This window comes from Nomascus leucogenys, chromosome 10 (genome assembly GCF_006542625.1).
Source record: "Nomascus leucogenys isolate Asia chromosome 10, Asia_NLE_v1, whole genome shotgun sequence".
NCBI lineage: Eukaryota > Metazoa > Chordata > Mammalia > Primates > Hylobatidae > Nomascus > Nomascus leucogenys.
This window is the reverse complement of record NC_044390.1, coordinates 25,690,715-25,713,154: the sequence shown is the minus strand read 5'-3', so window position 1 is coordinate 25,713,154 and position 22,440 is coordinate 25,690,715. Positions and strand designations below refer to the sequence as shown.

Genomic DNA, 22,440 nt, shown 5'->3' with positions numbered 1-22,440 from the left:
ATGTTCATATTTTTCAGACTTACTGTATACAACAAATCTTTATAATGGTTCCTGTCCACCAAAAACCCATATCTCACTATCAAAGAAAAAGACTTAATTGTGGTCAAGTTTTATATAGAAAGAGAAAAAAGGAGAAAGAGAATTATATTCAGAGGTTAAATGATCTTTTAAGAGATGCTTGAAGCAGTAAATAGATAATTCAATACAATTAGGTAGTACACAAACAAAATGGTTTATGTAGTTACTTTAATATACATTAAAAATCTATATAGCTAGTATATAGAACCTGTAATTTCACAGATATTATTGCTTAGGCAAGGCAAAGTTTGTAAACTATTAAATAAATATTAACATAGGCATTTTGGCCGGGCGTGGTGGCTCACACCTGTAATCCCAGCACTTTGGGAGGCTGAGGTGGGAGGATCACAAGGTCAAGAGATAGAGACCATCCTGGCCAACATGGTGAAACCCCATCTTTACTAAAATACAAAAATTAGCTGGGCGTGGTGGCACGCACTTGTAGTCTCAGCTACTCGGGAAGCTGAGGCAGAAGAATCGCTTGAAACCAGGAGGCAGAGGTTGCAGTGAGCCGAGATCGTGCCACTGCACTCCAGTCTGGTGACAGAGCAAGACTCCATTTCAAAACAAAAAAAAAAAAAAAAAAAGAAAGGAAAGAAAGAAAAGGAAAGAAATGGCAGTAGTATGTGAATGTCTAAACTTTCAGGCATACTACTGCAGAGATAATTACTAAATTTGGTGGTAAAGTTAAACTATCATTCCTTTAAATGTGATTCTAGAAACTTTAAAAAATTGATACAAATGTTATTGTATACAAAGTTTAACTTTTTGAAATTAGGGGCAAGTTTTTTGGGATTTACACTGACATAAGACAGGTTGACCACAGACATGCTTTTTCAGGGAAATTTTCCCAAGATAGGAATTAACATCAGGTAAAATTAGTTACTGAAGCTATTCCAAGTTTAAAGTTCTAAAAACAGCTAATAGACAAGATGAAGAAACAAGAAAGCAATTAGATAAGACAGAAAGGAGGATAACTAACAGCTATACTGACAGAACTACCATTTTGTTTGCACTTCTACTACATGCTAGGCACAGAGTTAGGTCATCAAAATAGGTTGTCTTTATGCATATCTGCCTTTTACAGATTAAAAATCTAAGATTCTGTAATCTCAGCACTTTGGGAGGCCGAGGCGGGCGGATCACGTGGTCAGGAGATGGAGACCATCCTGGCTAACATGGTGAAACCCCGTCTCTACTAAAAATACAGAAAAATTAGCTGGGCGTGGTGGCAGGTGCCTGTAGTCCCAGCTACTCGGGAGGCTGAGGCAGGAGAATGGCGTGAACCCGGGAGGTGGAGCTTGCAGTGAGCCGAGATCGCGCCACTGCACTCCAGCCTGGGCAACAGAGCGAGACTCCGTCTCAAAAAAAAAAAAAAAAAAAATCTAAGATTCAAGTTAGGTAATTTACTTGTAGCACCAGTTTGGGGGAAGGGAAAGTTAAAGATGAAAAAAGTATAACATAAAGGCAAAAATCCCTTTGATAACCAACTAAGTATCAAAATTAAATTCCCAATATAGTTTTTTAACACAACGGTCCCCAATCTTTTTGGTACCAGGCACTGGTGCCATGGAAGACAAGACAGGGGCAGGGAGATGGTTTCAGGATGAAACTGTTCTACCTCAGATCATCAGCCATTAGATTCTCATAAAGAACATGCAACCTAGATCTCTCACATGCACAGTTCACAATAAGGTTCACACTCCTCTGAGAATCTAATGCCCCTCCTAATCTGACAGGAGGCAGAGCTCAGGCAGTAATGTTAACTTGCTTGCCAACGGCTCACCTCCTGCTGTGTGGCCTGGTTTGTAACAGGCCAAGGACCAGGGAATGGTGACCCCTGTTCTAACATTCCTAACCTCAAAATCTTTATAAAATCCATAAAGTAAATAAAATGACTAAAGATGACTGCAGACTGTTAGGTTAAGAGATGGTCAATAAATTAGATTTGGTGCATTTAGCATTCCAAGAAGGTACTGTGCCCAGAAATTTGACAGGACAGATTCATAATGTTCCTCTTATCCTAGCTGAAGACTTAATTACATTGCTGGTTTGGTAAATGAAGAGTCATACCCAAAACTTAAGTGGCCACATTTCCACTTTTCAATTAAACAAAGTCAGAAGTTATTGAGCAACCTAAAAAACAACAACCACACACACACATTTGGATATATGCTTTAAACTTCTATAATGGGTATTATTTGCATAAAAGGGACTGTGTGCAGCAATGCTTTGGGAGGCCAAGGCGGGAGGATCGCTTGAACAAAAGAGTTCAAAACCAACCTGGGCAACATAATGAGACCCTGTCTCTACAAAAAAAAAAAAAAAAAAAAAAAAATTAGTTGGGCATGGTAGCACATGTCTGTCGTCCCAGCTATCAGGGAGGCAGGGGTGGGAGGGTCACTTGAGCCCAGGAAGTCGAAGCTGCAATGAGCCATGACTATGCCTTTGCACTCCATCTTGGGCAATAGGATGGCTCTAACGGGGCTAGGAGAAAAAAAAAAAACCTTAAAAGGTCGTTTAGCAATTAAACTTAACTTCTCTAAGTTTTCAGAAATCCTCCTACACTTGGAATATCATAAAAAGTAGTAATTTTGTGAAACTGTAGGGAGACTCTGCTATTCATGCTTTTAAAATGTGCTTTTAATTTCTCTGACTACTAAAGGCTATAATAATGTCACTTGGAAAACAGAAAGCTGAGTGAGCATCTGAGGGTAAAAAGGAATGTTTTCACAGACTCAGTTGGTAAATACCACTGGCTCTAGCTGAACACTGTGATTCCTTAACTGGAAGCCAATCACGATCTTAATTTTAAAAGTCTCCTTGTTACATAGGGCAAAGGACGGACATATTATCTCAATTACTCCTTCACATAAAACTCAAGGATTGAACTAATACTTGGAAGCATCATAAACATGTTTTCCTTTTTACCGTATTTCTGAGTCCATATGAAGAGGTCAGATTTAACTGAAATAGTCAACAGGTTCAGATGTTAGTCTAGTTTGGGTATTACAAAGGGCAGCTTTTTCTTTATGTTAAGGACATTTATTATATATTATATATAATATACAATAGGTCAATAAATACAAAAACATATATGTCAAGGATATATATAACATAATACATGTATGTTAAGATATTTATTACAGCACTGTCATATTAAAAAGTTGGAGAGTATAAATACCCATCAATAAGGAAATAGAGCTAGTCTCAGTGGCTCATGCTTGTAATCCTAGCACCTCGAGAGGCCAACGCAGAAGGATTGCTTGAAGCCAGGAGTACGAGACCAGCCCAGGCAACATAGCAAAACACTGTCTCTATAAAAAAATTTTTAAAAATATAGCCAGGCATAGTGGTGTGCACTTGTAGTCCCAACCGCTTGGGAGGCTGAGGTGGGAGGATGGTTTGAGCCCAGGAGTTTGAGGCTGCAGTGAGCTATGATTGCGCCAAGGGACTCCAGCCTGGTGACAGGGTGAGACCTAGTATCAAATAAATAAATAAATAAGGAAATAGTTAAATCAGCAGTCCTCAATCTTTCTGACAACAGGGACTGGCTTCATGAGAGACAATTTTTCCACGGACTAGGCTGTAGCAGGGGGGAGGTTTTGGGATGAAACTGTTCCACCTCAGATCATCAGTCATGAGTTAAGATTCTCATAAAGAGCATGCAACCTAGATCCCTCACATGCACAGTTCACAATAGGGTTTGTGCTCCTATGAGAATCTAATGCCACTGCTGATCTGATAGGAGGCGGCGCTTGCGTAATGTTTGCCAGCACTCACCTCCTGCTGTATAGCCTAGTAGGGTCTGCAGCCCAGGGTTTGAGAATCCCTGAGTTAAATTTGCATATCCATAAGATAATGTAGCGTGCAACCATTTAAAACAATGAGGTTAGGTCTATAATGTATTGGCTACTTCACAATTAAAGTATATTTAAAGCATTTCATTTTATGACACATTTTAAGCAAATTTTGTTAGAATTCTTGTAATATCTGCTGAGTTGCAAAGGAAGGCTACAGGCTACATTGACACTGTACCTTGTTATCAACAAAACTGCTAGTTATTAAATTTTTGGTTTTTTATTCCCAGTGGGTGCATGCTCAAATATTGGACCTTCAGACTCATCTGTATATTGCCAAAGGACTGTATGTGAGGATTCATATTCCATATAAACATCTCAGTATATTGGGCAAAACTTACTAAAATACATCAAAGGATCTTTGATCTACTAAACCAGGAGTTGGCAAATGTTTTCTCTGTAAAGAACAGATAGTAAATATTATAGACTTTGTGGACCATAAGGTCTCTGTTGTTGTAGACCAAAATCTATCGGTCACAGACAATATATGAACAGGTGTGGCTGTGTTCCAGTAAAACTTTACTTACTCAAGTCTAACAGAGCTTAAAGGTTTAAAAAAAAAAAAAAAAAAAAAAAGGTACTTACAAAGACAGGCAGTGGGCCGGACTTGGCCTACAACCACTAATTTGCTGATCCCTGTGCCAAAATCAAGGTGCTGCTAATGTAGTCAATCTTCTTTTTAACAGTACCCTACATGCATGCCATTATCCTTCAAAGGCAGACCTTTATACTGCGTGCTTTCATTTTGATTTTTCAAACGTTCAATTTGCAAGTTACCATATAAGTGCTTTAAGGGAATAATATCTTGTGGGACTCAATACAGAACTTCAATGTCAAAACAATTTTTCATTGTATTAAAGCACAGAAGTGTGAATAAGGCCAGTATAATAGGAAGAAATAGTTCTACACAAATACATCCTATAGTAATAAATCTGCAATCAAGAAATCTACTTGGGTACTGGAGTAAATGGCCTTGAATAGAAAGAACTAGTATCTAGGAAATGCATAACCACATAAATAAAAATTTCTAAAATAAAGCAAAAGGTTACATTTCTAAACTTTAAAGTATTTTTCTTTCTTCACACTTGAATTTTTATTCTAAGTGACTGAACAAAAAAATACACCAAGATGAAAAGGCAATTCAGAAAAATACAAACACCTAGCAAATCAGCGTAAATAAATGCAATCTCCAAAAAAAGTAAATTATAACCAGAAGAATCGGTTAAAAAATATTAGGGTGCATAATTTGCGTTTGAAGCTTTCCCTTACAAGCCTGAATCCTCAATACCAGATCTTCATCTTCTGTATCTCAGCTCAGCCTCTCCAAATACAGCTGCCTCATCAGGTATTTCAGTTTAGATCTGGCCAGATGATCAGGCTATTCCCCTATCTAGTCTGGGCCACGAAAGACTCAAGTGACATTAAGAAAAATCAAAGAAGATAAGCCAGGCCTGGTAGTTCATGCCTGTAATTATCTGGAGGCTGAGTGGGGAGGATTGTTCGAGCCTGGGAGTTCAAAGCCATCCTGGGCTCACAAAAAAATGGCGGGGGCTGGGGGGCAGGGCCAGGTGGGAATTTCGATGCTTAAATTCCTTGGTCTCTTCTGTAGTAGATTTCTAAACCATTTGTAAGCCGATAGAAGGCAACGGTACAATCAGTATTTTAAATCTATGCCATGAAAGAAAAAGAAGCAAGCCAGTATCTACCAAGCTACCAATGAATGAAGTGTTAGATACACATAATGGAATACTATTCAGCCTTAAAAAGGAAATTCTGACACAGGCTGTAACACAGATGCACCTTTGAAAACATTATGCTAGAGGAAATAAGCCATTCACAAGAGGACAAATATTTATTATATCCCTTCTACAAAGTACCTAGAGTAGTCAAATTAATATAGACAAAGTAGAATGGTGGTTGGCCAGAGCGGGGAGGGAAATTAGGAGTTATTGTTTACTAGATATGTAGTTTCAGTTTGGAAAGATGAAAAAGTTCTGGAGATGGATAATGGTGATGGTTACAAAACAATGTAAATATACTTAATGCCACTGAACTCTACACTTAAAATGGTTAGATGCTAAGTTTTATATTATATATGTATATGTTACATTAATAAAAAAGGAAAGAAAAGATGAAAGCAATTAAGTTTACAACTGCAATGACCCTAAAAACCTTTCAACAGCATTAGTGGAATTTAAATATTTAATTTACTAAGTAATACAAAGATACTCACTGGCTAAATATACCCTGCAATACGGACCACAACCTGATGTGCGGATGTGAGCAGATTAAAGAAAAGCTTTCAATACAAGTCACTTTTAAAGCTTTATTGTGAAGAAGCTTCAGATTTGTAATTCTGAAGGGAATGTGTCTTTTCAAAAGCTCTTTGGAAAAAGTTCAATCATAAAACACGATCAAAATATGGAGCATCATGAATTTATTTCATTTTCCAACCTCTATATTAAACTGCTCCTAAAATGTATTTTAAAAGAATGCATATTCTTCAGCAAATCTTTTCATCAATCACCATGTGAAAACCTTTGGCAGGGACACTGTGCATTCCTGGGAGGATTTAAATTAATTTGTGAGGGAGTGAAACCTGGCTTATAAGCAAAGAATTGGATTTAGGATTTGACAGAGTTCTTTTCTGAATTTAAAATGTTGTATCATGAGTTCACATTTATGTTCTCCATCACCAGTAAAGTAACAAAATAATATAGAACTTCAATTCAATTAAAAATATAGTTTTCTATGCATTTACGGTCATAGCTTTATCTGTCTACAACAACAAAGCATTTGAAATCACATTTCTACTTTGAGTTAAAAAAATAAATTAAATATTCCAACTGTAAGAAATCCTGGTTTTTTGTTTGTTTGTTTGTTTTTTGAGACAAGAGTCTCACTGTTGTTGCCTAGGCTGGAGTGCAATGGCATGATCTCAGCTCACTGCAACCTCCACCTCCCAGGTTCCAGCAATTCTCCTGCCTCAGCCTTCCAAGTAGCTGAGATTACACCACCACACTCAGCTAATTTTTGTATTTTTAGTAGAGACAGGGTTTCACCATGTTGGCCAGGCTGGTCTCGAACTCCTGACCCCAGGTGATCCACCCGCCTCGGCTTCCCAAAGTACTGGGATTACAGGCGTAAGCCACTGCACCCAGCCCAAAAAATCCTGTTTCCATTCATTTTAAAACTCTTACCTGATCTACTTTTTAAAAATGAGAGCTTTCTACTAAAAAGCAGGATATGTTTTTAAATTGCTACAATTTCAATTTTCTTAAATATTTTTCACTTGAATGTTTGCAGTGTTTTGTTTGTTTGTTTGTTTTGAGACAGAGTTTCGCTCTTGTTGCCCAGGCCTGGAGTGCAATGGCACGATCTCAGCTCACCACAACCTCCACTGCTCAGGTTCAAGCGATTCTCCTGCCTCAGCCTCCCGAGTAGCTGGGATTACAGGCATGCGCCACCACGCCAGGCTAATTTTGTACTTTTAGTAGAGACGTGGCTTCTCCATGTTGGTCAGGTTTGTCTCAAACTCCCAACCTCAGGTGATCCGCCCACCTCGGCCTCCCAAAGTACTGGGATTACAGGCGTGAGCCACCGCACCTGGCCTCAGTGCTTATTTTTTAAGAATTCACCTCCTCATTTTATTTGTATTTCAAATTCAAATTCTTTTTTTAGAAAAATGTTAGACAAACTATTTTAACTGTAGACAACAGGAATTCATTTAATCCTGCAACTTTTAGTTGAGGCCTAAGAACTCAAACTGATTTATAGCATCCTTATTTGTAGTGAAGTAAATCACAGAAAAATCAAGCCCAGTTGGAGGTACTACTGTGTCTGAATGATATAATCTTCCTATAATAGCCAAATTGTCAGATCAGTTTAAAGTCATAAAACATGTTAAAACAGCTGCTGTAAACATGAGAGAGGAAGATAAAAAGGTTAACAAAAATGAAGTGATGGTCCTTAAGAGACAGGGAAAAACCAATTAGCTTTATGTTTGGTTACATCAAATGATTAAATTTTAAATGACTGCATTTAAGATTTATTTTAAGTACAATACTATTCAAAGCACCAGCAAAGTGTGGGGGAGTTAGGGGAGACATGGACTTGTCAATCTAATGGTTATAGTGACTAAAAATAGTAACAATGAGGCAGTACACGTGATCAATAAATTTTAAAAGGCAGAGGGATGTGTTTCCATATAAATACAAAGCTTTGCATCATTTCTAACAAACTGGTTCAAAAGATAGCTTTTTTTTTGTACCCTGTCCAAAAGGAACGCGATGCTCCTTCCCATAAATCAAACAACCAAAGCTCTGGGAGAGCTGGCTTCCCTTCTTCACATGGGAAGCTGTTCATAAGGCCTAGTTCTGGTAGAGACTTACCACCTGTATTAGTCCGTTTTCACACTGCTACAAAGAACTGCCCAGTTTATAACAGCTGGGTAATTATAAGTAAGAGGTTTAATTGACTCACAGTTCTACATGGCTGAGGAGGCCTCAGGAAACTTACAATCATGGTGGAAGGCGAAGCAGGCACCTCCTTCAAAAGGTGGCAGGAGAGTGTGAGCACGTAGAAAACTACCACTTATAAAACCATCAGATCTCGTGAGAATTCACCATCACGAGAACAACATGGAGGAAACCACCCCCATAATCCTATCACTTCCCTCCCTCTAAACATGGTGATTACAATTCGAAATGAGATTTGGGTGGGGACACAGAGCCAAACCATATTACCACCCCAGAGGAAGTTACCACTTGGGTACTGGGGATCGCCAGCAGTTAAATGCCCTTTATTCTGTTCAATAACAATCAAGGAATTGAAGGAATTCTTTCAGCTGGCTAAGCTGCCAGGTATTGCTGTGGTACTCTATAGGAAAAGTTAAGGAAATAAGAGAAAGTATAAATTTGCTTAGGTGTAGCATCTCTATTAGTTTTCTAATGCATTGCCTGGAGGCTTAAGAATACAATGTCAGGCCTTTAAACAAATCCCAGTCTCTTTAAACAAAATCTGCATTTTAACAAGAGCCTCAGATGATTCCTGTGCACATTAAAGTCTGAGGAGTACTGGTCTATAGGCACCACAGCTGCCAACCTGACAGCCCCAATTAGCTCCAGGCCTCCACTCTCCAAACATTTAGGCTTTACAAAGAATGTGTGAAAGCAGCTCAAAACCTAAATATGAAACGACAATTTCTCAAATTTCAGACTAAAAAGAGAGAGGACTTCAAACTAAAACATAGGTTCTTATTCCTGGGTCTCCTTAGAATTCCCTAGGCACTAGCTTTACCAAAATATCGGTGCCCAGGACCCACCTACACCAAAGGATTAAATACTGGGCATCAGTTCCCCAGGTGATTTTAACATGTAGCTAAAAAGGATAACCAATAAACTTAGAGCATGCCTTCTCAACCTTTAAATGCAGATTCGGATTTCAGGAAGTCTGTATTAAGGCCTCAGATACTACATTTCCAACAATATTCTGAAATGGAGCAACTCAGCCTCTGCCCTTGTGGTCCGTAAATTTAGAAACAGGTTGTCAAAAAGACTTCAAGCTTTTGCCCTCAGCGCATCTTTCTCTATAGTCAAGTATGATTACTGTCTCCAATTCAGAATATTAACATATGTGTCAAACTGTTTTAGACAAAGTCAATACAAAAATATGACATAAAATTCCTACTCTTGTGGGGCATACAGTGTAAAATATGTGAAAGAGACAAATAAGCAATTAAAATAGAGTGCTGACAGAAGGTATCTAACCCAGATCTGGGATCAAGAAAGATTTCTGGAGTGACATCTAATAGAGATAAGCAAATGTGGGACAGAACTCCTTCAGGCAAAGGGTAGTATATCTCAAGATCTGAAGATGAGGGAAAGCATATCACATCTGAGGTATCAAGGTATCCTTTCAAGAATATGAAGGATAGAATATTTGAGAGGTGAGACAGAACGGGCAGAGGGAGCAAAGACCAAAACATGAAGAATGCTGTAAACCACCTTAAATATATTTTGGACTTCTCCTAAAGAAAACAGAAAATTGTATGAATAGATTTGTGTTTTGAAAGCTAGTTCTAACTGCAGGATAAAGAACAGACTAGAGGCAGATAAATTAATTAGGATCTACTATAGTGATTCAACTGGTTGATATTGGTAGCCTGAACTAGTGTGGTAGTAATGAGAATGGGAGAGAAGTAGATGCATCTGAGCAATATCTAGAACTAAAATTGACAACATATGGTGAATGGATGCGTAACATGGGGTGAGGTGGGGAAATATGGAAGACATGTCAATTCAGAACATTCGTGGCAACGACTTGGAAAAACTAGGTAGATGGTGCTACTACTCACAAGTTAGGAATACAAGAACAAGAAAGTTTAAGGAGAAAATTATGTTTTAGAAAAAAGCAGAAAATGTCCAATAGGCAGACTAGCACACAGGTCTCAAGCTCAAGAGGAAAATATAGACTGGAAATATAGATTAGTAAATTCAATAATGACATCCAGTTCTGGCCAAGTTGGAATAATTGGGACCAGATTTACCACCATCCCTGAAATAACAACAAAAAATAGATCAAATATACAACATAATAGTTTTCAGAGACTGAACATAAGGCAGCACAAAACAATGACCCTGAGAGACAGAAAACAAACCAGGTGAGCTCTACAATTACTGCAGCTTAGTGAGGGAGAACCTGGGCAGAGACCAGCACTCTCCCTGAATTGAAAAGATGGAAATGGGAGTCCAGGAATGCCAAGGTAGCTAGTTTTCAGGTCAGAGTTCTAAAGAGGAAAAAAACAGCAGAGATCTCTCTGTAATCTAAGTATTGAACAGCATATTATGCACATGAAGAAACACTCCAAGGCTGGGGAGAGTCATCTGAAAGGTTGAAGGAATAAACCTAAACAAAGCCGAGAAGAGGCAACATGGATGAGTCTCAAAACAAGTGTGCTCAATGAAGCTAGATTTTAGGGAAAAAAAGAGTCCATAATGTATGCTTCCATTTATATAAAATTCTAGAAAATTAAAAGTACTCTATTGTGACAGAAAGCAGATCAGCAGTTGCCTTGGGCTGGGGAAAGGATTACAAAGGAACACGGGTAAACTTGTGGGGGTGATGCATTGTTCATTCAATACCTTGACTGTGGTGGTTTCATGTGCCAAAACTTGTTGAAATGCACACTGCAAAAAAATGCAGTTTACGGTATGTCACCTATACTTCAATACATTAAAAAAAAAACTATCAGGATACATATATCGCTTCTCGGCCTTTTGGCTAAGATCAAGTGTAGGATACATACAGTAACTAAGTTAAGGGGGTAGGTTGAGATTGCTGAGAAATCCTATATAGATTCTGAAGGAGGACTCGAATAGGACCATAAAGAGTACCAACATTTAAGGAAGTAATAAAACAAAGAGATTGTGAAGGAATGTCCAAAGAATTAGAGGAGAAATCCGAGGAGTATGGCATCATTGAAGCAAAGGGGCAAAAATTTTTCTCTCAAGGAGAAAATACGAAAGATCCATAATGTCAAACAAGATAAGGTCTTAAAATGTCCAATGTGCATACGACTGAAAGACTATGAGGTGGGCATCATGGTGCAGGAAGAAAGAGCACCAAGGCAGTCTCCTATCCAAAAATTTTTGTCACTTTACCTAGAAAGACTAAGAAATCTAGAGGAATTTTTATTTCAGATTTGATAGTTAAGAAAAACACAGGAATCCCAGATGCCAACAGATCTTTGCACCTGGCATTGGCACCCTCCTAATATGTTATATTCAATATAAACAATAATTAATTGTCCTTAAAGAGTCTTTAAAAGAAATTAGGCCAGAATCAAGCTAAGAGTTATTAATGCATACAACTCATTAAGGATAAGGAGAAGTTCAACTTAGAGGTCTATCATCCCTTCTGAATTTAATAAGAAACTAAATACTTGAAATTCTTCCAGTTTTTCTTTTTTAGTGAGTAATAGGGTTATTTGTGTTCCTCTTATCGGACAACCAAGCAGAGAAACAACAAGACTTTTTTGCCTTGTGTTTGAATAAAAACTTACGTTTACATACAGATGCACATCATCAGCACACGTAAGAATTTAATCAGTAAATTAAATGTAGTGAACAATCTCCAAAACAAATGCAGATTTATGTTATATAACACTAAAATTTCAAGAGAATATTAATCCTTCAAAATAAATAATACAATAAAATAGCTGTTTAATTGTTTAAGTTTACGGATTCAGTTGGAGTGAATCTGTAAGGCTGGAGTGCAGTGGCGTGATCTCGGCTCACTGCAACCTCCACCTCCCAAATTCAAGCGATTCTCCTGCCTCAGCCTCTTGAGTAGCTGGGATTACAGGCACCCGCCATGCCCGGCTAATTTTTGTATTTTTAGTAGTGATGGGATTTCACCATGTTGGCCAGGCTGGTCTTGAACTCGTGACCTCAAGTGATCCACCCACCTCAGCCTCTCAAAGTGCTGGGATTAGTCATGAGCCACTGCTCCTGGCCTCTTAGCACACTAAAAAAACAAACAAACAAACAAAAAACACACATCTGGCCAGGCACAGCGGCTCATGCCTGTTATCCCAACACTTTGGGAGGCCGAGGTGGGTGGATCACAAAGTCAGGAGATCAAGACCATCCTGGCTAACACAGTGAAACCCCGTCTCTACTAAAAGTACAAAAAATGAGCCAGGCGTGGTGGCAGGCGCCTGTAGTCCCAGCTACTTGGGAGGCTGAGGCAAGAAAATCACTTGGTCCTGGGAGGTGGAGATTCCTGGGAGGTGGAGGTTGCAGTGAGCCAAGACGGTGCCACTGCACTCCAGCCTGGGCGACAGAGCGAGACTCAGTCTCAAAAAAAAAAAAAAAAAAAAAAAAAAGTCTAAATTCAAGCTAAAACAAAATCCCTGTAATGTATTTTGGCAGGGGCATTTTAGACATTGGGAAAGGTGAGTAAACATAGAAGTCCAAATCTAATCACATACTTTAACATAAATAGGCTTTATTTGTTCTTGTCATTAAAAACACTGCCTCTGGCCTTCTCATGTTAGCAGCCAATTCCCCATTTGTACAGAAGTAATATATGACTAGAGAAAGCCCATTAGTACATATTGTCCACACCAAGCAAACCCTAAATAAGGCTAAAGTGTTTAAATAATATTTTCCATGGCAAATCCCATTGTACAACTATGCACATTTCTATCTACAATTATTCAGATTATTTATTGTATTCTTATACAACTAAGGAAAATAAACTATAGTAGATTGAGAGTTCATATTAATTAAAAATCCTATCAATGATAAAAACAGAACATCTACCAAGTTTTTAAAAATTATTTTGTGGCATTTGGAAAATATTTTGTCTGTTGCCCATCCTCTTCTCATATTTAAAGGAAATATTTGAATTTAAAAGACTACAGACTCCCCAAAAGTAGTTTTTGTCCAAAAGAAGGGAGATTGAAGGGGGTGGGGAAAGAATTAAAGACATGGAAAAAAAGATTTACTCTTCTTAAGTAACTATTAGATTAGACAAGGCTGCAGGAAATAATAGTAAAAAGAAAATGCTGAGAACAATACACTTTCTCACTATGGTTAGTGCCAGGCCCATCTTAACAGTTTTGCAGATAAAACTAGCCATTAAAAAGCAGTGAGCAAACATACCACAGACATTGTCGGTTATAAATGTTAATAGTACTTGGAGCTTTCCAATCAGCTACAGTGAACTGTCTAAAGTCTCTTACAAATTTATCCCAGTCAGGAGTAGCCAAGGAAAATGAAATGAGGGAAACAGGTAACAGCACAGATAAAATCCTTTTTCCTAGGGCAACCTTCATAGTGGCACTGACAGGAATCTCCTCCTTCTCCAATAAACTGAAAATGTTATGAGGCAGGGAATGAAAGGAATTAAGTATTCCAGGACAATTCAAGATGACAAAGAGAAACAAACAGAAGTGCTAAGAGGTTATACTGAGAGAAGTGTGTTATAAGAAGGCTTCCAAATGATGTTATGCACTAAAGTTTGAGAACCACTGCCACAGACAAACCGACTAGGTTCGCATCATTACCTCTAAAGACCTCTTCCCTAAACTCCAGACTTGATATATCTAGCAAGATGGCTAAAAAACATTTCATTGTATTTTTTTTTTTTTGAGATGGAGTCTCGCTCTGTTGCCCAGGCTGGAGTGCAGTGGCACAATCTTGGCTCACTGCAACCTCTGCCTCCCGGGTTCAAGTGATTCTCCTGCCTCAGCCTCCCGAGTAGCTGGGACTACAGGTGCACGCCACCAGGCCCTGCTAATTTTTGTAATTTTACTGGAGACAAGGTTTCACCATGTTGGTCAGGATGGTCTCGAACTCCTGAACTGAGCTGATCCACCTGCCTCAGCCTCCCAAAGTGCTGGGATTACAGGCGAGAGCCACTGCGGCCAGCCACTGTATATTTTTTTAAAAGTATGAAATCATACAGACTACAGAATATAAAGATTAAATCCATATAGCTAAGAAAAAAATCTGTCCTTAAGAGCGTACAATTTTGGCTGGGCACAATGACTCACGCCTGCAATCCCAGCACTTTGGGAGGCCGAGGTGGGTGTATCACTTGAGGTCAGGAGTTCGAGACCAGCCTGGCCAACAGGGTGTAACCCCATCTCTAATAAAAATACAAAAATTAGCCTGTAATCCCAGCTACTGGGGAGGCTGAGGCAGGAGAATTGCTTGAACCCGGGAGGCGGAGGTTGCAGTGAGCTACAATAGCGCCATTGCACTCTAGCCTGGGCAAAGAAGCGAGACTCTGTCTCAAAAAAAAAAAAGAACTTACATTTTAATAAACTTTTAGCCATAATATTTCTATAATCTGTCCTTAAAAACTTAAATTTTAAACTTTTAGCTTACAAACAAAAGATTTCAAATCCATTATGCCATTAACAACCTTGAAAGAAAAAATCTCTGGGGATATCCACACATATTTCTTGGTAAAAACAGAAAATATCTCCGGAAGGATACTTAAGAAATAACAACAATGGCTGTCTGCACCACTTGAAATTTTATCATGGACATGTCACTCTCTTCTTAAGAAATTAATTTATTACATTTAAGATAATGTTTTAAGCCATAAGAAGATAGTTTTCTTACTCAAAAATTTTACGTTAGTAACATTTTACACTTAAAAAAACTATTAAAACTAGGAAGTCTTCAAAGTTTGATTCATTTTAAAGACATTATTACATACATTAGACCAAAGCCCTCTCCCTACACCACGTTCTCCTTATCCTCACAAACACTTATTTCAATAAGCATCTGTGAAAAGTCTATGTGTCATCAGTAAATGGTAATATGATCAGCTGGGGCCATACACTAAGCAGGGGAGACTACAGAGTTCAGGGAATTATAATATAGTAGGGTTACAGCTGCTTAATCATATTCAGAAAGTAAAATGGAAAAGTAACAAAAAGTAAAAATAAATAAAAAATCTCAAACAATAACCTAAATGTTGCCACTTAAATAAATGATAAAAAAGATTCTCATGCCAAAAGATAGTATTTTCAAAAAGCTCTATCTCAACTTGAAATTCAGGACATATTACCAGATGACAGCAAAATCTCAGTCAATAAGCATAGTAGCATTTAGCCAAGCACAGTGGCATGTGCCTGTGGTCGCAGCTACTTCAGAGGCTGAGGTAGGAGGTTCACTTGAATCCACAAGTTCAAGGCCAGCCTGGGCAACATACTGGGACGTCTCTCAAAAAAAAAAAAAAAAAAAAAAAAAAAAAGCATACTAATGCTTAAAAGATCCAGAACTTTCAGGACAGGAAACAGTAATATAAATCATTTGTAGTTCACATTGGACAAAACAGTTTTTACTGATAGCATCTTCTTTAATCCTAACAACCACCCTGGGAATAGGCTTTGATGTATTCTAACAACAAAATAATCAAGGATCAGAGAAGTTAGGTAACTGCTCAGAATCATCCAGCTCCAGAAAAGTCCAGTCTTTTAGTTCTTTGCCTGTGACTTTCTACTGTATTTACTGTATGAGGAAATCTAGATATCCTGCAATTATTAATCTCTTGCTTCCATTCACATTCTAGTTCTAGACCCTTCAATAATGGACCACACTGCCAAGCTGACCTAGAATTCAGTTCAGCTTGCCTCCTTCTACAAGGCAAAAGTATCACTTATACATAAAGACAAAAAAGCAGAAACCCAGCTCTTTATGGATTCCAGACTAAGAAATGCACAAAGGTTTAAACCAAATCACATAAAGCCCATTTGCACAGAGGCTTGAACGAAATCACATAAAGCCTATCTACTTTTTCTTAGATTTCTAAGGGTTACTAAGCACTCTTAGCACTGGGCATGTGAAGATGGAGTAAGGAAACATCAAGACAATGCTGTTTTTAAAGTGCTAATTATTAATCACAAGGAAATAATTAAAATGATTCTATGGTAACATGTTATTAAAAACAAAAAATAGCTATCCTTTGAGAATGAGAACCTCTTACATGGCAGATATTTTGAGTAAATGCTTTTAATTTATTTAACTCTAAGCCTAAAGATAGGCAGTTCAATCTCCATTATACTAATGAGAGTGTGTCCACCTACCTAATTGTATACAACAAATAACTATCTTACTCCAAAATTCATCAACTTCATTTTTTGTGTAATGGTAAAATAATGAGTGGATAAGGTGTTCAGTAGCATAAGGCTTGCTCCCTTGGTGTGGCCAAAGAACACCAGTCACTTACTCTGTATTCTAAGGTTTTGTACGTGGGATATGGAGATTTTTATTGGTGCTTTGCCTCTTTCTATCTTGTCTATGGTTTTAAGTGTTGATGCACACATTTTAGGACTATTTCTGTATCTTCTCTGTCCTTTAGGAATACACCTGACAGAAATGGGTGCCACTTTTGACTTATAGTTCACACCTTAATCAGAATTACCTGGGAAGATTTTTTAAATGTAGATTCATCAGTCCTGTCATAGATTCATTAAAGTTCCCTTCGTGATTCTTAGGCAAATAAAGTTTAAAAACTTACTTGTTTTTATTTTACACTGTGGGAAGCTGAGGCAGGAGGATCGCTTGAGCCCAGGAGCTCAAGACTAACCTGGGCAACATGGCAAAACCCCAGCTCTACTAAAAAATACAAAAAATTAGCTGGGTGTGGTGGTGCACACCTGTAGTCCCAGCTACTTAGGAGGCTGAGGTGGGAGGATCACTTGAGCACAGGAGGTGGAGATTGCAGTGAGCCATGATCTGCGCCACTATACTCCAGCCTGGGCAATGGAGTGAGACCCTGTCTCAAACAAAACCAAAAAAAAAAAAAACTCTATTTATTTTAAATAGCACAGTGTGAACTTCTGACACACAAACTTTTAAGAGAAATAAATGAAAAGTTTTATTACATGTAGTGATTTACTAACATCCCAGTTAACTGAAGAATAAGATTAATCAGGCTATGTGTTTATAATATAATAAACAAAAATAAATCCAACTACAAAGTATATGCCGAATATACATTTTAGGAAAAGTACTGAGTATTGGCAAATATGAAACTGCCAATGTGCCAATGTGAGAAATAGCTTATAATAAAATAGTCCATCTTACGTTCCAAACAGAAATTTGCCCATTAAAAATAACTAGTCATAGTGAGAAATGTGGGATTATTTATCACTATTCATAAAGGATTATTTTCATAAAAGATAGACAAAGTAAATATCCTTAAGACAGTCAACAGAGGCCACCACTTCAAGGGTTGAGACTGCAACTAGACCCCAGCTTTTTTTTAAGTGCATTTTCATTACTCAAAAAGATCTGGAAATAAAAGACAATGATCAGAGTGATCCTCTTCTTTCATTCCACCTCTGCAAAACTCTCCCTCGATTAAAAAAAAATCATATAGTAAATTAAACACTCATTTCTTTACTATCTTACTTAGAGTCTTCGCTAATTTTTAGAACTTTAGGATCATGCCATGCTTCCAGATCATTAACTACCAAAAACTTTAATACCAAGTTTTTACACTAAACCTATATTTACTGTAACATGCTCTGAAAGGGCATTTTTGTTTGTTTTTAAACCCATGCCATTATCTTGTTTGGGGCCACACATTGTTTTTTAGAAAGTCAATGTTTCAAAAGGTAGTATTAAAAATAAGGTCCTAAATGTGCTATCAAATTATTTTAAGGACAAAGTAGACTCTTTGGGGGCGGGTGGGGAAGGAGAGAGACAGAGAGAGAGGGCGCGGTCTTGCTATGTTGTCCAGGCTGGCCTTGAACTCCTGGACTCACGTGATCCTCCTGCCTCAGCCTCCCAAGTACCTGGGACTATACAGATATGCATCATCATGTCTGGCTATTTTTTTTTAAAGTTCCAAGGCCTATACTTGAACAAAAATAACAGTGATTATTGTGTAAGTATAGTTAATACACATCTACTATTTCTGTAAACCAAAACAGTAGTGAACATTCAGTTACTGCATTCAGCACTTACAACTAGACAACACCTCTTCAATTTCCAATTTGGAAGGAGGAGCAGCAATTCACTAAACCATTTTCCAAAAGTCAACAATAGTTGTATTTTAAGGTTCAACTGTGAGGTTTACTATGTACCTCCAATAATGTGAAAAAACAGATTATAACAATGAAAAGATTTAATTTCTGAGATATGTTTCCATAGAATGATGGTACTACTCAGAAGATTCCCAAAAAAAATCTGATTTTTAAGGAAAATTTTATAGAGAAAAAAATTAGTTCCATTTACTTTTCTTATAGTCTACAAATACATAACTAAAACAGATATCTTCAAGCCATAACTATTCTATTAAGTTCCAATCTCTAAAACAATTTTCATCAGGTCCAAAAACAACAAGAGATTAAGTCTAACTAGAAAAGATTTATTTTGCTAACAGATTATTCTATTTGGTCCAGCTTCCTTCCATCCTTCAACTCACATCCTTCCCACTTCTAACTCACATTACATAACGATTTAAACTGCCAAATATTTTAAGATGTATAGATAGTTGGCTCAATAAACTTGTCTCAACATATTTCTATTGTATCATAAAAGTTCTGTAAGTCAATTAAAATAAAAATTGTTACATAGAGGAAAACTGACTTCACATTTCATCTCAAGTATATACAAGTAAGGAATTAAGACGAACTTCCCCTTTCATTTGTGTTTAAGAACAAGAACTGAAATTTCATTATGCTTAATTAACCTATTGCTTACACTACTCTGATACACATCTCCTCTCTCCAGACTTCATTCCATTCCAAGTCTTAGTCTCTGGGTTGTATCATTTATGACAGCTTACAACTCCCTGTCTTGCCTCAAGAGCGCTCAAGTTTTTGAAGCAATTCTGGAAGCAAATTAGTTGAGTTTTATAAAATCAAACTGCAGCAAAACTCAATATCCCGTAACAGAGCCTGATTTTTCTCTTCCATGGAGTTAATAGTAATACATCTCACAATAAATAAGCATTTTAAACTAATAGCAGACATTATCTTGTTAATCTTTACATTTTCACAAGGAAACAAATAGGTGAAAGTATCAGATAACTTGAAAGCTTCCAATCCTTTTTAGACTCCTCAAGCAAGTTTCTTAAAGAGATTATATAGTGTTATTTGATATAGTACTAAAATAAGCAACCTCTAAGATACAAACTGCATCTTAATAATTTAAGAAGGCAACTGTATTAGTGGAGTCCTTCCTTCACTTGTAAGTGGAGGCGGTTTCAATTAGTACAAAGGGGGCTTAAAAGTAGTCTTCTCATCTCTTTCTCACATAGTAAAATGAATGGAATAAAGCTCTGTCTCCTTAAAGGAAAAGAATCAAGCATCTAGGCTATCTTATTTGTACAAATTGTACCTCCAGGTAACTAAAACAGTTGATGAAAGGAAATTTCTCTATATAAAATATTCCAGGTAATAAATTACAAAGGAATGAATTAGAATATCACCATTTTGCAACCAATAATAAAATAGATCTAGACCAGCAGTAAGTATAGTCCAAGCACCCCTGTGAGTCCCCAAGACCGTTTCAGAGGATCTGCAAGGTCAAACGATTTTTAGAATGCTAAAATCTTACTTGCCTTTTCCCTCTCCTCATTCTCCCATGAGTGTACACAAAGTTTCCAAAGGTTACACGATATGTAATATTACAACAAACTAAAGGATGAAGCAGATAGGAGAAACAGGATGTCTTCTTTTCAGTTGGACAATAAAGAGATTTACAAAAATGTAAAACAGTGGACCAATTTTCTAAATTTTTGTTTGGAAAATGGTTCTCACAAAAATGTTATTTGTATAAACATGCAGTGGGCTTTTTTTTCCCAATTAATAACAGGCATTTCTAAAATTTCTTGGTTTTAATTTCTAAAAAAGTAAATGCTCATACATACAGTGATATTTACACATAAACAAAAACCCTTTAGGATACTCAATAATTTTTAAGAATGTAAAAGGATCTTAAGGCTGAAAAGTTTGGTGTGAAAGAAAATAAATTTGGGGACCCCAAAATCACTAAGCTGAAGGGAAAAGTCAAGCTGGGAACTGCTTAGGGCAAACCTGCCTCTGACCTAGAAGCCCCTTCCCCTCTTCAAGTTGTCCTTCCTTTCCAGATGGAACCAAGTACATCTTACATGATGTCTCATGTCTCCCTAGATGTACAAAACCAAACTGTGCCCCGATCACCTTGGGCACATGGTTGTCAGGACCTCCGGAGGCTGTGTCACAGGCGCATCCTTAACCTTGGCAAAATAAATTTTCGAAATTGACTGACACCTGTCTCAGTTATTAATATTTTGAGTTGATAGCTGATCCAGGCAATTTACCAGTGATTGCTGACATAGAAAAAGAGCTGACTAGACTTTTATTCCTCCTGATGGAAGTACAAAATACCACATATAATGTATCCTTGTCAAAATAATAATGAATGGATCTGATCAAACCTCTAGTTTAAATCTAAATTTACCAAATTATAGGAAATAGTTTACAGGATTACATTAAACAAGACCACAGGGATGCATTCAGCAAAATCCAGGCTGTGAGAAACAACAAGCTTTATTCAATAGATAAACTGTGAAAAAATAATACAGGAAGAATGTAAAGATTACAAGAGACACTGCAAGCAATTATAATGTATAGATCTTATTTGGACAAAATATAAAAGACATATATGAGATACCCATGAAAATTTGGGCACTGATTGGACACTTGATATTAATGAATTATTATTTACATGTAACAGTGGAATGTAGTTATCTTTTAAAAATAAGAGTCCTTATCTTTTATAAATTCATACTATCTACAAATGAAATGATATCCAGTATTGCCTCAAAACAATAAAAATTGGAGGAAATCAATAAAGTAAGATGAGCCATAAATTAAAAATAACTGAAGCTAGTTAACATGTTCACACATAGGGTTGATAATACTATCTTATTTCCTTTTGTTCATTTGATTTTTCCTTGTTTTTTTTTTTTTTTTTTTGAGACGGAGTTTTGCTCTTGTTGCCCAGGCTGGAGTGCAATGGCATGATCTCGGCTCACCACAACCTCTGCCCCCCAGGTTCAAGCGATTCTCCTGCCTCAGCCTCCTGAGTACCTGGGATTACAGGCATGTGTCACCATGCCCGGTTAATTCTGTATTTTTAGTAGAGACGGGGTTTCTCCATGTTGGTCAGGCTGGTCTAGTACCCCCGACTTCAAGTGATCTGCCCACCTCAGCCTCCCAAAGTGCTGGCCACATTTGATTTTTCTATAGTAAAAGTTTGTGGGTTGTTTTGTTTTTGTTTTTAATGTTTCAAGTTAGAAGAAAATGTATTTCCTTAGGTAAGTTGAATCATTTGCCCTTACGCCTAAGGGCATTAACAGTGCTTCCTCCCACAAAAACTACCTGATAAAGTGCTGTTTCTGCTTCACAAAATAGCCCTGAAGTAGTTTGTCTTTGGCCTTCTATTATCTTACTTCTGAACTCTTCACCTCTAAAATATTAGAAACAAAAACAACTAGTTAAGTAAGGAAAGTTATAGAGCAGTGGTTCCCAACCTTTTTGGCACCAGGGACTGGTTTCATGGGACACAATTTTTCCATAGACCAGGGGGGTAATGGGGAGGATGGTTTCTGGATGAAACTGTTCCACCTCAGATCATCGGACATTGGTTAGATTCTCATAAGGAGTGCACAACCTACATCCCTCACATGCGCAGTTCACAAGAGGGTTCGTGTTTCTATGAGAATCTAAGGGTGCCGCTGATCTGTCAGGAGGCAGAGCTCAGGCAGTAATGCAAGCAATGGGGAATGGCTGTAAATACAGATGAAGCTTTGCTCGCTTGCCCACTGCTCACCTCCTGCTGTGTGGCCTGGTTCCTAACAAGTCATGGACCAGTACGGGTCTACGGCCCAGGGGCCGGGGGCCCCTGTATAGAGAATACAAATATAAGGAGAGGAATCCAGACAACAAGTTGGGGAATTCCTACTGGAAGGAAATACTCTCAGC

At 37.6% G+C, this 22,440-nt stretch overlaps 1 protein-coding gene across 2 annotated transcripts in view; it reads right to left on the bottom strand.

The window, feature by feature from the left end:
• Positions 1-22,440, bottom strand: part of PAWR (pro-apoptotic WT1 regulator) — a 109,816-nt gene that overhangs the window by 58,739 nt on the left and 28,637 nt on the right. The gene's annotated exons all lie outside the window — the stretch shown is intronic.